Source organism: Macrobrachium rosenbergii, chromosome 56, assembly GCF_040412425.1.
Source record: "Macrobrachium rosenbergii isolate ZJJX-2024 chromosome 56, ASM4041242v1, whole genome shotgun sequence".
NCBI lineage: Eukaryota > Metazoa > Arthropoda > Malacostraca > Decapoda > Palaemonidae > Macrobrachium > Macrobrachium rosenbergii.
The window spans coordinates 57,969,215-57,986,077 of record NC_089796.1 but is presented as its reverse complement, the minus strand read 5'-3'; positions in this window follow the sequence as shown (position 1 = coordinate 57,986,077).

Genomic DNA, 16,863 nt, shown 5'->3' with positions numbered 1-16,863 from the left:
ATCATAGTGATCACTTTCACTAACAGAGGAAGACATAATGGCAGCTAAATAAGGGATAATAATAATAAAAAACAAATCACAACACTACGGACATTCAATTTTAGCATGAAAATCACTAGACTGGGAATGTAAACAATAGCGGGGGAATGTAAACTACTTGCGGTGATTGGCTGACACTTACAGCCCCTTATGCTGGAAAATGCTGATTGGCTCAGAACTGAATACCGTTTAGTGATGCGCGCTCTCATTAGCTCCCTCTGAGCTGCTGCACAGCAACCTTCTGGTTGTAACTGAGCTCTTATGAGGCTGTAAGCTCCTGTAGCGACATCACGTTCGTTCATTTAGCTAAAATTGATCATTTCTACTGTTCCAGTAGGGATTTCGACCTTACTGAAATGGCTGACTAGCATAGAAATGCACAAATAGACAGAGAAACGTTGCCCATCTACTGGTATGCCTAACTCCAAATCGGTGGGGGTGGCATTTACAACCTTCTGGTTCTGAGGCCCTCATATATGCATCCTCTTTTCTGAGTCATGGCCTTCATGTGTGGATTTTTTTTAACCTAGTCTCGCATGAAGATTATTCACCTAACATTGCTAGGTACAAGGTGCAAAAACTACAGACTTCATTCATCCAGTCTGTATGGAGAGAGTGGTTGGATTACCTCCACTCTGAGAGCTAGTTTAACCTATCTATTTGAGGACAAGCACCATGTGGCTATTACATATATGTCATACAAGGCTATGTTATTGAAGCCCTTGCTTTAAGGGTACAGCATTAATTCAAATATAGAAGTTTTTAATTCACTTCCTGGTCCTTTGCATTGCAAAGACTGGCTTCTGCAAGGCTTCCCATTACTGAGTCCCTGAATAAGTTTCTTCGACCCTTGTCATCAGTAGTCCTAATGCAACTACACCTTAATGCTCCAATAGGCAGTCCTTTTGACCGTCTTGGCTCCACGGCTCTTTTAGATGGGGACAACGATCATGACCCGCTTAGCTGTCGTTGTTTTGCTGGCTTGTCATTTCTGGCCAAAAATGAGGACCCTTTGAAGAAGAAATCCCCTATTCTTCTAAGGGATCACAGTTACAGGTAAGACAAGTCCACCCAGTTCAAGCCTTCCAGGTTTACCTGGATGCCATGGAAAACATCCCAGATAGTCCTTTTATCTTACAACCTATCACAAACAAGCCACTTTCTCTAGGTAAGAATTGTATCGGTATCTAACTAGGAAGGTGGAACGTACTCCTTCCTGGTTTGCATAGCATCGGGGGTGTAGATTTGCTCCCCAGTTTTGTTAGATCATTCGCCACCGAAAAGCGTCACCAGAGGCAGTGTGTTGGTAAGTGACATGTTAAGTCCCGGTCCCATAGATACCTTTGTAGAAAACAAAGGGCCTTCTCGTTGCCATGGTAATTCTAAGATATTGCTGGGGAGGGGAGCAATAATGCTATATCCCAACATGACATAATTTGTTTTTTCCTATCTTTCATTGAACCCTAAAGGGTATCCTGAATAAAAGAAGGCAGGTAAAAACTTATGTGACTTTATCATGGGCCATTTTTTCTTCGGGGTTGTTGGGATTTTATAATCAAGAGCTAGGACATTGACCCTGTCAATTTCATATGTATGCTCCTTTGAGGACAAAGTGGCCACTATAAAAAAAACTGGATTTTTATAGAAAAAAAATACTATTTTTGGCAGCCTCTGTGAGTCCTCACACACACCCACATTCCACGACGAAAAGGCATTGAAATGTGTGGTGAGTAATTTTTCTTTCACAGACCTTTCTACTAGTGTGGATCTTAGCCAGTTTGTGCAGTTGTCACATCTATATGAAAAGGAAGAAGGAAAACTTGGTAATCATTGTAGGCAAGGGAAAGAGCCCTCTTGCCTTGAGGCTTTTTATACTCGGTCACTGCTGTCCAACAAAGGTGTTCTTCTGGCCAAGACCAATTATGTCTTATGGAGCCCTAGAGGAACAAATAACAAATTTAAAAGTAATTTGTGTTTTTTCTAACTATACAAACCTGAAGTCTTGATAGTTTAATGCTACCCCCAAGCTGACACAAGTTTACCTGGGCTGAAAGTAAAGTGACACACTGCTGACTGGGTGGGTGGGACACACCCACCCAGTCATTTGGTAGTTAACTACCATACAACCTTGTTAAAAGTTTAATGGCAAGTTCCAGCAATGATGATGGTAATTCCTATAATTAAGGCCTAAAGTTTATAGTTGGGAAAAATACAAATCACTTTTAAATTTGTTATTATCCACTCACAAGAGTTCTGGACCTGTCAGAGATTTTGTGTCAGTAAATTAGAATATCTTGAACTTGTCTCTTACTCACGCCTCGTTATACTGGTGATCCCAAAGGTGACCAACACCGCCACGGCAAGCACCAGCCCACCCAGCGACAATGCTGCAGCAGCAAACATCCACCTACTGCCCTTCACAACCCACAACCTAGAGGCCTGGTTCTTCAGAGCAGACCATCTTAAGGCCAAAGAAAATCTCTTCATCTCACAAAGCCAATACCGTCCTCAAGTTCCTACCAGACGACATCTTCGAGCAGATCGCAGAATGGCTTGCTGACCAAAGGACAACCATCAACTATGAATGTAGAAGGCCCGACTAAGGTCATCCGTCAGCATACCGCCCGGCCTCAGAACTAGGAAATTCCTAGACCATGTAGGGGCAGTAATAGCAGACCAGCAGCCGTTGCACATCTACAAGCAACTATGGTGGCTAATTATAATCCCTGCCACAGACGGCCGCCCAGAAACTACGTTGGACCTTGTGAGAGAGGTCCTACTTACAAAATTACCGCGCCAAACAGTCACAACCATCCCCAATGCAACAACCATGGACCTTGATGATTTTACTTTAGACAATCGACACCATCCACCTGGCCTACAAGTTGATGGGGCCCAACCAACCATAGCAACAGCTACCCCACAGCCACAGCAGCTGACCAACACAGAGACGGACAGCGGTCCAGAGGGCCCCGCCACCCCCATACACCACTACCAGAGCTCCAGGTGGAAAAACTAACGAAAACACCAGCCCAACCCAGAAGAACGTCTTAAGGGCATTTGTTTCTACCACTGGAGGTTCAGGAATGAAGCCCAAAAATGTGAAAATAATTGCCACGTCAAAAAACATGCAAAAATAAACATCAGCGGCGGGCAGACTGGTTACCTCGCAAGAGACACTGCACCTGTTTTCTGCTGTCTTTATTCCAGGTACAGGGAAAAAGACTCGACGTGTTTTTTCATTGTAGATGAAACATCAAATACGAAGTTCCTGGTCAACACTGGCGCATTCAAATCATTCGTGTCAGCCAACCCACACACACACACACACACCTCAATCCAGCTCCCAGCACCATACAGGCGTCCATTGCCAGTGGAACCCCGCTGAAAATTTACGGGAAAAGGACCATGAAGGTATCATCTCGCACTTTTATGAGCATACATGCTGGTACACGTAGTGAAACAGTGGCTGATCACACTACCCACCCCCATAGCCCCACCCCCACCGACTCCAGCACCAGCGATAGTTCGCCTCCTACAGGAATTCCTGGAGGTATTTAAGGACAACCTGCAGCAAACCCCCAAAGCACCACGACCAGCACCACACAGCCACTGAAGGTCCCCCAGTGCATGCCTGTTTTAGACATTTGGCCCTAGAAAGACTCGCCCATGCCAAACAAGCCTTCCAGGACATGGAATGGGCAAGAATATGCCAAAAAGCCTCCAGCCCCTGGCATCTCCCCTACACATGGTACTAAATCCTGACGGCATATGGCAATCCTGCAGCAACTACTGGAGACTCAACATCAAAGACAGTATCTGACAGGTATCCACTGCCAAACATCGCTGACCTAACCAACCAGATGGAAGGCACCAAAATATTTACGAAGAGTGACCTGTTGAAGGGATGCTTTAAATCCCAGTCGCAAAGGAGGACACAGAAAAAATGTTCATTATCACCCCTTTTGGCACATACACCTTCAACTACAGCTGGTTCAACCTTCAGAACTCAGGTGCGACCTTCCAACATCTGATGGGCGAAATCCAGGGCAACCTACCCTTCTGTGTCGTTTACGTCGATGATATGCTGATATTTAGCCCCAACATCAAACAACACTTGAGAGACATCAGGCAGGTTCTGCAGATACTTAAAGAAAACGGACTTATAGAACAAAAAGACAAATGAGAATGGGCAAAACCAGTAGTGGAATTCCTGGCCCACCTTATTTAAATAAGACCCAACAGTATCAAGCCCTCCCGACAAAGGTCCAAGCAATCACTGACTTCCCAAAACCAACAACAATAAAAGCAGCCCAAGAATTCACAGGAATGATTAACTATTACCACCATTTCATACCTAACCTTGCTGAAATAATGGCCGTAATACATGAATGTTTAAAAGGAAAACCTAAAAAACTATGTTGGTATGAAAAACAAGATGAAGCCTTCACACTAGCTACAAAAGAAATCACCTCTGCTGCCACACTAATCTTTCCTTTACCCCATAGGTCCCTCACTCTAATAACAGATGTGAGCAGCACAGCGATGGGTGCAGTACTCAAACAAGACACAGATGATGGTCGTCGCCTGTTGGCATTCTTCAGCATGAAGTTATTGCCAGCAGAAAAAAGTATTCCACATTCGACTGATAGTTACTGGCAGTCCACAGAGCCATCCACCACTTCCGACACATGCTAGAAGGACGCCAATTCATGGTACAGACTGTGTTGGTACATACATTCACCAAAAGCAGATCCATCACCCAAGCCTTGTCAGAGCGGTACTTCTGGTGGAGAATGAAAGCAGACATCAAAAAGTGGGTAAGAGAATGCCTCCCATACCAAACAAAAAATAACGAGGCACACTGAGACAGGGATAGGAGAATTCCAGACAACACAGCAATGACTGGTCTATATCCACATCAACATCGTGGAACCCGTGCCCCCCTCTGTGGGGTACAGGTATCTCTTCATGATCATTGACAGGAACACCAGGTAGCCAGATGCAATACCAGTAAGGCAGCAGACAGCAGAGAGTTGTGCAAAAGCAGTAATATACTGGGTCAGCAGTCACGGAGTACTGCAGTACATAGCAGGTGACAGAGAAGCTAACTTCACCTCCACCTTATGGGGCTCCCTTGCCGCCAGCCTAGGGACAAAACTCATTCTCACAACAGCATACAACCAGAAGCGAACAGCATGGTCGAGCAGCTGCACTGCTCCCTCAAATCAGCACTCGCTGCCAGATGTCAAGGCGGGAGTTGGAGAAAGGAATTACCGTGGGTCTTTGCCGAGATTAAGAACAGCCCTGCATGCAGCATTCAACACATCGCCGGCAGAAGCACTCTACGGCCAAGCTTTGACAATACTGGCAGATGTTTTTCAAGACACAACGGAGCCCATGACTCTCCCAGACATTTGTATGTAGAGCATTGGAAAACATCATGCCAGCGAAGACAACATCCTCCCTTCACAACAAATATCTACATGATGTACTGAGACGCTAAGAAAACACAGATCCCGCGCTCCTGATTCAAGTGACCTCTTATGCATTTTTCAGAAGATACTTTATGTCCTTGTCAGAACTGTAATTACTAATGTATATAAGGCATTGCAAACTTTCTAACCATATGTATTTGAAACCTCTTCCTAATTTGTATATAGAATTGTTAACCATTCTTCAGGTATGAGAAAACACATCTGACTGTATATAGACATCCCTCTGTTTTCCTCTAATGTCAAATTCTACTTTTCCGCTCACAAGAGTTTTTGACCTTTCAGATTTTGTGTCAGTAAATTAGAATACCTTGAACTTGTCTCTTACTTGCGCCTCATTATAAGACAATCGGCATGCTGTGGCTTCAACAATATGTATGTCATGGACATGCCATACTGTATTATACAATGAATAGACCGAGATAATCAATAATGTACAATGACACATCTTACATTTACCTATCCCCGGTCTATGGACACGTAAATCATGCGGCCGCATTCTCTTTCCTTAGAGAGCGACCTGCCTAAGTTGGAGAGGCTCCAAGTCTATGTCCATAGATGGGGAGAACAAAATAAGAATAAGATATCCACGAAAACAACCAAGGAGAGTTGTTATCGGTCAAGTTGCACATACATATTACTCCTTCCAAGCAGACATGAACATGTCACATTGTTTGCACGAATTATTCATCCCAAGCAGACAGATGTCTCATTTCACGTATGTATAGCAGACACAGACGTGTCATGATGCACGTGCATATTAATCTTTCCAAGCAGACACAGACATGACACGTACCTACGTATACAGTATTTCTTTCAAGCAGACACAGATGTGTCATGCTGCATGTAAGTATAATTCCTTCGAAGCCCACACAGACATGATTTGTTGCATGCAAGTTTAATTTACAAGCAGACACAGACATATCATTGCATGTATGTGTATGGCTGTGTCACACTCATTTATCGTAAATTTTTCTCCATGGAGAACTGATAAGTTGATGGGCGTTGGAAACTGCAGTGACATTGTACATAAATCTCTACGAGAGCGTAGTACATACATATGATCCTTCCAAACAGACACAGACGTGTCATTGCACGTACATGTATGTCTGTATTATGCCAACAGGCGTCAAATACATCAATCTGGCACTGCTCCTGAAAGAACTGCCAAGGAAGAGAAGGCACATGAAGTCTGTACTGTACAGCCCCCCGACAGATGACGAAGAAGAAGGCGGCTCTACTTCCACTACAAATCCAATAACAAAGAAAACCTAGCATTGTTCCTGTGTGATGTGGTATTCCTTCGAAGCAAGTAACGGACATGTCATGTTGCACAGACTTGTTAAGCCGAGCAGGGTTGTGCATCCTTCCTGGCTGATGAAGACCACCTGAGTGAGGGCTGCACTGACAGGAGATGCAAACAACGAAGAAGGCATGATTTCTGCTGCAAATCCAATGACGAAAGGCACCTGGGAAATGTTCCCAAGGAAGATATCCGACTGTGGAAGGAACTTCCTGGACAGGATAAGGGACACGAAGGAATAAAATCTAGTCTATTCCGAGAAAAGGCAAAGTTGTAAGAAACTTGAAAGGATCTAACAGCTGGAACAGAATACAACAATGAAGACTGTTTGAAGGTTTCCTCACCATCACAGGAACGAAGAGAGGGGAAGGGAGCAAGCCTTGAGCCATAGACAGGAACTCTCACTGATCTTCAGAGAGCAAGTCGGGACCAAACACACTGTCAAAGATCTCACATCATCAACCTCCGTGTTGAGGGTTGGGGAACTTGCTAGGTTTAGGCAAGAAGTATCCTTGTATGACTGAATATGAAACCCTTGCTTGGAAACATGAAAAACCCACCTTACCTCAAGCCTCTCAATCTGCACAACATCTGAAAGACCAAAACAATACAACATTTCAAGAAATTGTATTGTCGAAAATAAAAAAACATTGTTTGTTCATGAAAAAGCGTTTCATAACAAGGAGAAAGAGAATGTCGAAGAGGAAGTTCTTAAAAACGAGGTTGGGAAGTTGTCTAAAAATAGAATAGTTGGCAGTAAAGAGTTGGATATCCCTCCAACTCTCCACAGATGTGTGATAGTAAAAAAAAAAACCAGAATACACAAAATAAACACCAAGGAGATAGGTGTTGGGTTTGTGTAAATACAAAAAGGCAACAAAAAAAGTAAGTAAAATGATATATAAGGAGAAAGACTCCAAAACTTAATCAGGCTGAAACGAGTCAGTAAGGTTGCATAGCAAGAATAAGTGAATATATCATTAGGGAGACATACAAGAGGATGTTGAAATGTTTCAATATATGCAAAGTATAAACAAAAAATCTAAACAAAATATCATAAAACAATTACATTCAAACCATAAGAGAAAAGTCGGATGGCAGGCGAACAAAAGAAATGCACATTTAAATGAGATGGTGGCCAAAAGTAAGCTGTGCAGAATTGAATGCACACTCGTTTGGTAGACGGTGCTTCCACCCTTTGCATCAGTAGCTATTACCATAACCACCTTGCAAAAGTTTATTGGCCAGTTTTCCAGCTTGCTGAAAGTTAATCCCGTATGTAAAGACCTCAGGTTTGTATTTGTGTAGGAACAAACTTTAGGTGATCTCATGAAAGTCTAGAAGTGTTACAGTGCTCAAATATAGCTGCTATTGACTATAATAATCATTGTGATCATCATCATACAAGGCTGTCTTTCTATCAAACTATGACCATCCTTCCTCTCTCTTTTATCCTTTGTTTTTATACTTTTTCAACATTTAAAATACTGTATCTTTCCCCATTTGCAGTTTGCAATCTAGACAACACCTGTGACACCATTCAAGGCACTAGAGACAAGTTTTAAGAGTTCATGCCAACAACTCTCCCAGAACATCACACAGCCTACCTAATTCACACACAACCTCTCTCCAAATCAATATAATCTATAAAATACAAAGCGCAAACGTTTTACATCATTGTACTGTAAGGAATGTGTAAAATTGTCAAGAGAAATTTCTATGTTAGTGAAAGGATACATACAGGATTAATACTGCATATACCCACGGTTACACACTAGTCTTGGGCACCTTTCCTCGAACAATAAAGGAAAGTTGTACAAGTACTGCAGTGGATGCAAGAACTTGTGGTGGAATTAGTCACAGCAAATGACTGCTGCAGATGGTGTCTAGCCAATTACCAGGGATTCCGCTCTGCCAATTAGTGTGCAGCATTTAAATACTTTACTTGTTGGCCATACCCAACCAATTACAGTACTCTGTTATCATGTATGTCACATAAACTAGAGTTGCCCACCTAGTGAAGTAATGAACATAACAGACTAAACTGTTGGTTATTGTAAACTTTCCCAACTTGGAAAAGGATGCAGCTGTATCATATATCAGAGAGTGGGTATTCAGTTAGAAAGGTTCCTATAAAGTACTTTCAAGTTATACAGTAAAGCATAGTATATAAAAAACCATACAATACAGATACATTGCATTAGTGACAGGTTATAAAACAGTACCTCAATCTTACTCATAATGCATTTTGACAATCAAGCATCAGGACTTTAAGCCAATAGTAAGTTTTGAGTTGGTGTCATCCAGTGATAATTTCTATTTCTTGTGTTCAAGCAGACTTTTAAAAGTGTTGTTTTACCTAAAAATGTTGTGTAAAAAAAGGATTTTGACAAAGGAAAAATCTATTTCTGGGGAGGGGCCCGTGTCACCCGGTGAAAAAGTCCATTCAGCACTTATTTCTAGGTAATTCCGTTGCTAGATACCAGAGAAAAGCTAAATGTAAAGCTGGGGTTACTACCCCCCAGAGCGAGCTCCAAGAAATGGAGTCGTGTATGGTAAAGGGTGAGATTGTCACAATCACGGACCCTGCCCTATAAAGATTCAATGTCAAAAAGTCCCAACGAGAGAGGTGCCCGATACAAGCCCATGCACTACTTTCGCGGACTGTACACAAGGCAATACTAGGCATTCCATGTGGCACCCACCCCACTAGAATGTTTACCATGGGAGGAGAGAATGAAAATGTGGGTCACGGGTGACGGGCCTCCCCAGAAATAGATTTTCCTTTGTCAAAATCCTTTTTCTGGATGGGGTCCTGTCACCGGTGAAATAATAACAGGAGAAATAATATCATTCTTATGCTATTAAAGACAATGAACTGCTTGTAAGGGAATAACTGAGGCAGTGAAGGGGAAATTGACTAAGAATCAGAAAGGGAACCAGAGAGAGGGACAGCGTTCCCTGCCGCCACCGTAGGGAATTTAAGAGCTACCAAAGATTTCAAATAGTGACGTTGAAAACTAGGGGAGAATTCCACCCTGAACATTTGGTAAGGTCCCCGAAATTCATGTAATGAAAATAATTAATGTAAGTGGTCACTGCTCTAATATCATGAGCTTTGGAATTGAACCTGAATAAACTTGTTTTAAGAAAACACAAAACTTGCTGTCTAACAGCAGACACAATGACAAGTACCCCCTTTTTCTAATAAAGAGGGCCTGACAAATTGAGAACTTGTCAAAATAAGCTGTAAGGAATAAACTGGGCACAAGAGACAGACCTTGTGAAGGGAGTACTTTCCAAGGTGACCACCCAAAATGAGGACCTTCAACTTTAGCTAGAAAGTTAGGGTGAGGAATCATAACACTACCCTGATGTGGGGAAACCAATATGGTTGGTTCAGCTAGACAGGCAGACAGTACAGGAATACTAGCACTAGAAGCTGTTGATTAAAATTAGGTCTTCCCCAACAAGGAAAGGTAAGAACAAGATGATTGTTGGTTACCGAAGCTAACTCGATACATTACTCAAAGACCAGAAAACCGAATGTGGGAGTGCTGGTCTCAGGCTAACACTGAGCCTTAGGGTTGAAAGTTAAGGCCTGTGAGGCTGATTTCAACAAAACACTTTTCCTGGAGCTATGTGTGGCTGCATCATTAATACTGTAGCTTCCAGAAACTATGTGGAGAGTGCTAGTTACTTAAACTGCAGAACCATGCAGCAGAGTAGAATCCCTTGCCTGATTCTAGGAAGACAGTAATAACAGAACCAATACCAGTTTCCCCTAAACTGTAAATTTCACAAAGACCCACAAAGCTAGGGCACCCAGAACTTGAGGAGGCTGACATAGGCTGAGTTTATACCACTTTCGTGGCAGTTTTGGGTCGTAGATTTGGAGCACAAGGTTTCAACCCCAGAAGAGGGGAAACCAACTGGCTTCAGCCCGTTGGGAGTTACTAGACCCTACTCAACCTTGAATGTTCTGAACATGTGAAGGACTTAAATAACAGGTTCACCGGGGAAACAGATAAACTAACCTCCACCCGTTCCAACCTAACGACACTGTGTCCATGGAGAGCTAGAGGGTCCAGGTTGGGGCCACACAAGACAGTTTGTGGCTGAACTGGGTTGCAAACAGACCTACTCCTAGGGCCGGAAATAGATCGCCAAACTACCTGGGAATGACGCTCTGTCTAAGGTCCATTCCGACACCAGGGGAAGCCTGGATAGGGAAACTGTAGCAACCTTTTTGGACCCCTCACGAGAAGGGTGGCAGACAGATGCCACTTGTCTGTTTGCTATGGAGAAGATTGAACCATAACCTGATTGATTGACCGGGATTTCTCGAACCCCTTGTTTACGCAGCACACTACTGCTGCGTTGTTCCAGAACCAGCCTTAAATGAATCCTCCGGGGAGGAAGAAGTTTTCCCAAAGAGCTGGCAGAAGACCGCCACAGCCCCCAAAGCATTGATATGGGACTGCGGAACGAAGCCGACTAAGTTCCATGTATTTCGCGAGTTAAAATATCCACCCCCACCCGGCTCAGAGGTGACGTGTGGAATACTGGAGGCCGGAGGAAGCTGAAGAACTGACTTCGATAAGCTCTTGGCTGTTGCCCAAGGCGGAGGCTTGTCAAATAGGAGGAATCAGAGACACGTCCCTGACTCCGCCATACCCGTTATAAACTCAGCTTTGACTTCAGAAGGAGAACTGTCACTGAAACAAACTGAAGAGAGCCCAAGACCTTTTCGGGCACGGGCGAGGTGCGCTTGTGTTGATAAAATGCCTGGTTGCCTTGCTATCTCTTTCGCTTCCACTGGATTACAACCACTGAAGGCTACCCTCCGAATCAGGCGATTCCTTCCTGTATGGAGGCTTAGAGACTCCAGAAAGCCGATTATAATGGCGGCATTCTCCGGCAATCCTCGGCGCTGGATGCCCAAATGAGCCAGGCGACTAGATATGGCTAGCATAACCTTCTGATACGTTGAGCTGTTGAACTACGGTATCGTTCAAACTGGCGAAGATTCTGGGGCTACATTGAGGAGGGCATGATCCTGAAGGGGGCACGCCTGCCCCCGAGCCTGAATCCCAAAGAAGGAGAGAACCTTCCTGCAACTAAGGCGTGATAGGGAGGCGTCCGAAAGGCCTATAGAGGTGGTTACGCTTTACGGTGTAAGTAGGATCCGAACCTACAAGACTGTAAGCATCCGAGACTTATCGCATTGAATGAGGAATATAAACAGGACAAGTCGGAATATTCTCCAGCGGAAGAACTTCTTTGGCAGACTGAAAAAAAGTCTGCCTTGCGACATAAAGTGTCCGCTTTCTTTATTGCCTGTTTCTTAACAGACCTTTCACAAAGTCCTCCAGAGCCCTGGCGGTAACTGACAGAACCTGATTGGAGGGGACAAACAGTCAGTTCCACCCCAGGCCTTTGATAACTATACTCTGGGCCCAGGGACTGAAGTTCCACTGGCCCTAAAACAGTACAGCCTCCCGCCCACCTGAGAAACATCACTGAGAGGCTTATGGTCTCCTGGAGCCCTTTTGCCTTCCCAATTTCTCGGAGAGGAGCAGGGTGCTTCCCTGCCCCTGTGATAAGCCCGGCACAGTGCTCTGGTAGAATGCCTAGTGAAAATTCTTTCCTTGGGTTTTTGTATGAAACAGTGAAAACCCAGGCGGAGACATATGGGGGAGCCACTAGGGGCTGATGTGTTGGCTGAACCAGTACACACAGAGGTGGAGGCTGGGAGTGAGAGGCTGACGGTTGTCCAGGGCCAGGAACCTGAAGAGCCTGCACCACTGCCTGAGCAGGGGCGCTGAACTACATGAACTTGCCGACTTGGAATAGGGCCCGGCAAGTTCAGATTGTTTCCGCTGTAGGGTAGACCCCAATGAGAACGGAGGCTCTGGTTAACATTAGTAGCCGGACAGACCGACAACGCCCACCTGAGGAAGATTAATTCCCAGGTGAAACTGTTCATAAGCCACTGGCTCAAGGCATGAACGTGGCTGCGAAAGATGTGTTTTCAGCTGTCTGTCCGACTGTGATGAAATTAAACAGGTCCTGCAGAAAACCTGACAAGAGGGATTTTATCAGGACCGAAACAACCAACCGCCATTATACCACAGGCATTACTTCCGTTAAAGTCAAAGTTCAGGACCTGGCAAGCCTGTCCTTACACCTTGTTCAGCTTCCAATCGACTCGAAGCTTAGGGAAGCTGTAGCTGAATAAATTAGAAAGCGTAGTCCGGGGATTAGAAGATTCACTTGAACATATCTGTGGGATCTGTTTCCCGGAGATGTGTCAGTGGTTTACTTCGAAACAAGTCTGTTGATAAGAGGGGGCTACATCCCGGAGCACAGGGGTAGGGAAGCAGGTCTCTCAAAGAGAACACAGTAAAGACCCTTTAGCTGGCGTGAGCTGAAATTCTCCGCCTGCCACTCCGATAGAATTCTCAACAGAGACCAATGTGCCCAGTCCCTAGGGAAGATGAGGGTTTCCTTAGGGATCTTGTCAGATAGATTCCATGCCCCTTTCTGTCAGTCTGGCAAAACCGGATAAGGGATACCAGACGGAAGGGAAGAAATGCAATTCACGCCAACCTCCGCAGCCCACACCCCCGATGAAGGGTACCTTCATGCTGGGAAGCATAAGGGTTAGGCGCCAAAGGGTTCCCCAGACCCGGAAGGGAAGGGGTGGAGGTGTCGAACGGAGCAGGATTCGGAACGGAGCAGGATTTTTGCAGGTGATCCGCCGCTAACGAATCCTGAGATTAATCCCTTTGGGATTTAGCTCCTGGAAAGGAAAGCACAGACCCATGAGGCAGAAAGCCGGTTAGATAGTTTAATAGTTTGTCAATGACCCTCATGTCGAGCTCCTTATATGGGAGACCCGCAAAAGGAAGGAGGGGTAACCGCAACACTCTGCTTGGGCGTGTCCTTTCCAGAAGACAAGGCCTAACCAGACGGCACCGGACAGAGATCCGTGGCGTCTCAGGGGCCCCAGCCGGTCTTCTGGGTTTTAAAGGTCTTTCTTTGACTGATTTTCACCCAGGGACGGTCGACCAGGAACCGTCCAAAGGGATGAGGATCTACGTCCCAAAGGAAAAAAGGCAAAAGAAGGAAGAGATCTAGCGGAAAAAAGTTTGTCTCACTTATTCCCGCACCTACTTATTGCTCGGGACGATGTTCACAGGTTCGAGAACGAGACTGAAGGCCGCAACGTCTTCAGTAAACCCTCCGCAAATAGCTAATTCATTTTAAGATGACCGGGTCATCTCTTGGACCCAGTAGCCAAAGGGCAGCAACTTCTTCAGCAACTGGCGCTTTGAGATCTGGGCACCGGGGAAAGGAACATTACAAATGTCCATCGAAAGGACAGGATTTTCCGCCTCGTTTCGCGAAGTCACTGACCCCGGATTAGAGGGTCTAGCGAAGAGTTACGAGACTTGCGGTCGGCCTTCAGGAGAAAATTAGGACCCCCAAACACCGAGGAGCAACTATTAATAAGTCATATGAGGCGGAGTTTGGCGGAGATAAAACCGATAGGTGTATACGAAACCTACCCGATTCATCAGTATCTTGCCCGAGAGAGCCTAAAACACTGAAGGAGCGACTATTAATAAGTCATATGAGGCGAGTTTGGCGGAGGTAAAACCGACAGGTGTATATGAAACCTACGGATACATCAAGTAGCCTGCTCGGAGAGAGCGTAGCATACATCACAACCTCTGGGTGCAAACTATTCTCCAACACAGACCCAGACCGAATGGGAGCTACAGACTCCGTGGCGCTGGCTTGTTGCAGGATAGCGGAGCATTCCTGCAGTTGACAAAACCAGCTGGCGTATGAGATATGAGCATGCTGGAACGGATGCGGGCAGAGTACGTAGCAGCGACATTAGCCTAGTCAGACCAGGAAAACCCATCGGAGTAAACCAGAGAAAAACGGACTAACAGTTTCAAATCATAGACACAAAAAACAGAGCGCCGAAACATTCCGGAGCGACCATGTTAAAAATCATTTGACGGATACAAATATAGTGGGAAGGTTATGAACTGTCCGGAAGTGGGCACACTCAGAGCCAAGAGGAAGATATCTGGACAAAGTGATAGCGGTGGGGATGAACACTGACCGCTAAACACTATAACCGCTGGAGGCGGTAAGCAAGGAGAGCGCCCAACAAAATAATGAAACACCAGACAGGTAGTTAGCAAAAAGGAGGGGAAAGCGAAGCAAATAAGACAGAAGACAGTTAGGTGGAAAACGCTAACTTGGCTCGTATGAATCCCAACAGCGCGGTGCGGACTGGCAGGAAGCACCACGTAAGGGAAACAGTCGGCGTAAAAGGAAGGGGAGAGGATAGGCCAGGAGGATGGTAACCCAAAGTAGCGACCAGGGTGGGGACAGCACTCCCAGGCTCCCAGAGATCCTCATAACGTCCCCTCGCTATGTGAGCTGTGTTGCACAACAAGAGCGAGAGAAAAGGGAGGAAGAACAAAAACCTCAGGCCAGGAGAGCAAAGAAAGGTAAATGGAGTGTGAACAGGGAGTGGGGGAGAGCACTCCCGGTCACTCCCTAGGCCCTAGGTGGGGTGCCAAACCGACAAGGCCAGACACTCAATGCCGAGGACAAACCAATCAATGCAGAGAGGAGGGATGTAGGCTACAGCACCAAAATAAGGATAAAGTGCTCTCAAGCCTTGTAAGTTAACAAACCTTGAAAACGAACCAAGGGAGAGAGCAAGGATTGGGTAAAGGGGAAGAAGGTTTCGATACAATAAATTATAGTTGGTAAGCAACCCAGAAAAGGATTGAACTAGGATAGGCTATGCAGGTAAACCGCTATTCCAGCTTAACCTATCAGGAACATTAGCCCAAGTGAAAAGTCAACAGGGAGAGGGGTGGATGTAGGCTATATACCCAAGCCAAAACCAAACAAAGGAAGCACCAGACATAAAACTCATACGTACAGATCGAGATCGCAGACATGAAACTTCAAATGCGTACAGATGAGACGCCCTCCTTAACCTTTTTCCTTTAAGGGAAAAAATGCTATAGCCAACCCTAGGCTAACTAACTGAGGCGATGCAAAGGAAGGAAGCTAGGAGAGGGATAAAGGCTAACTAATCCAACCCAAATAAATGGATAATATAACAGAAAATTACTATAAGGTACATGTAGGGAGAATAGCCAGGCCCAACACTTACATGAACATGAAGGGAAATGCGACCCCCCAGTATATGAAAGTACCCAAATAATCAACAAAATTCAAAAGCATCCGAGCACAAGGTCAAACGTAAAGAGAATAATAAATGTACCAATGAAAATCATGTTCCCATAAGCTTAGAGAAGTGAGAGCCTAAAATAAGGTAAATGGAGTGTGAACAGGAGTGGGGAGAGCACTCCCGGTCACCATAAGGCATAATAAAGCCATGATAATAAGCGAATAAGCCCGAGGGGAAACCACGTAGCTTAAACAGCAAGACCGCACTTGACCAGCAAGGGAACACAAAATTCACTAAATTGTAAAAACAAAGCAAATAACTGTAACAGTACCAATGAAAATAGGATTCCCAGAAGCTAAGAGAAGTGAGGGACAAAATTAAGGCATAATAAAGCCATGATAATAAGCGAATAGGCCTGAGGGGGGAAGCTCGTAGCCTAAACGCCAAACTTCACTTCTCGTAGTAAAGGGGCACAGAACAAATGTAAAAATAATCAAATCCACTTAAATTAGGAATCACAAATTGGGAATATATCCCAAACAAGAAAAGTTACAAATAAATCACACAAAACAAACAAGCCGACCCAAGACCAAGAGAGGTCATGAGACGCCGTGAGAGGAGATCGAGACGGGCGTTAGAAATCCCTTTAATTATTAAACCAAAGGGAAATAAGGAGCCTCAATCGCCTAAAAAACAACAAAACACAGGTACTCAATTTTGTTGAAGAAGAACCTTGCGAGGATGCCATAAAAGCGCAACAAAGGTACAAAATAAGGAGCACAACGAAATTA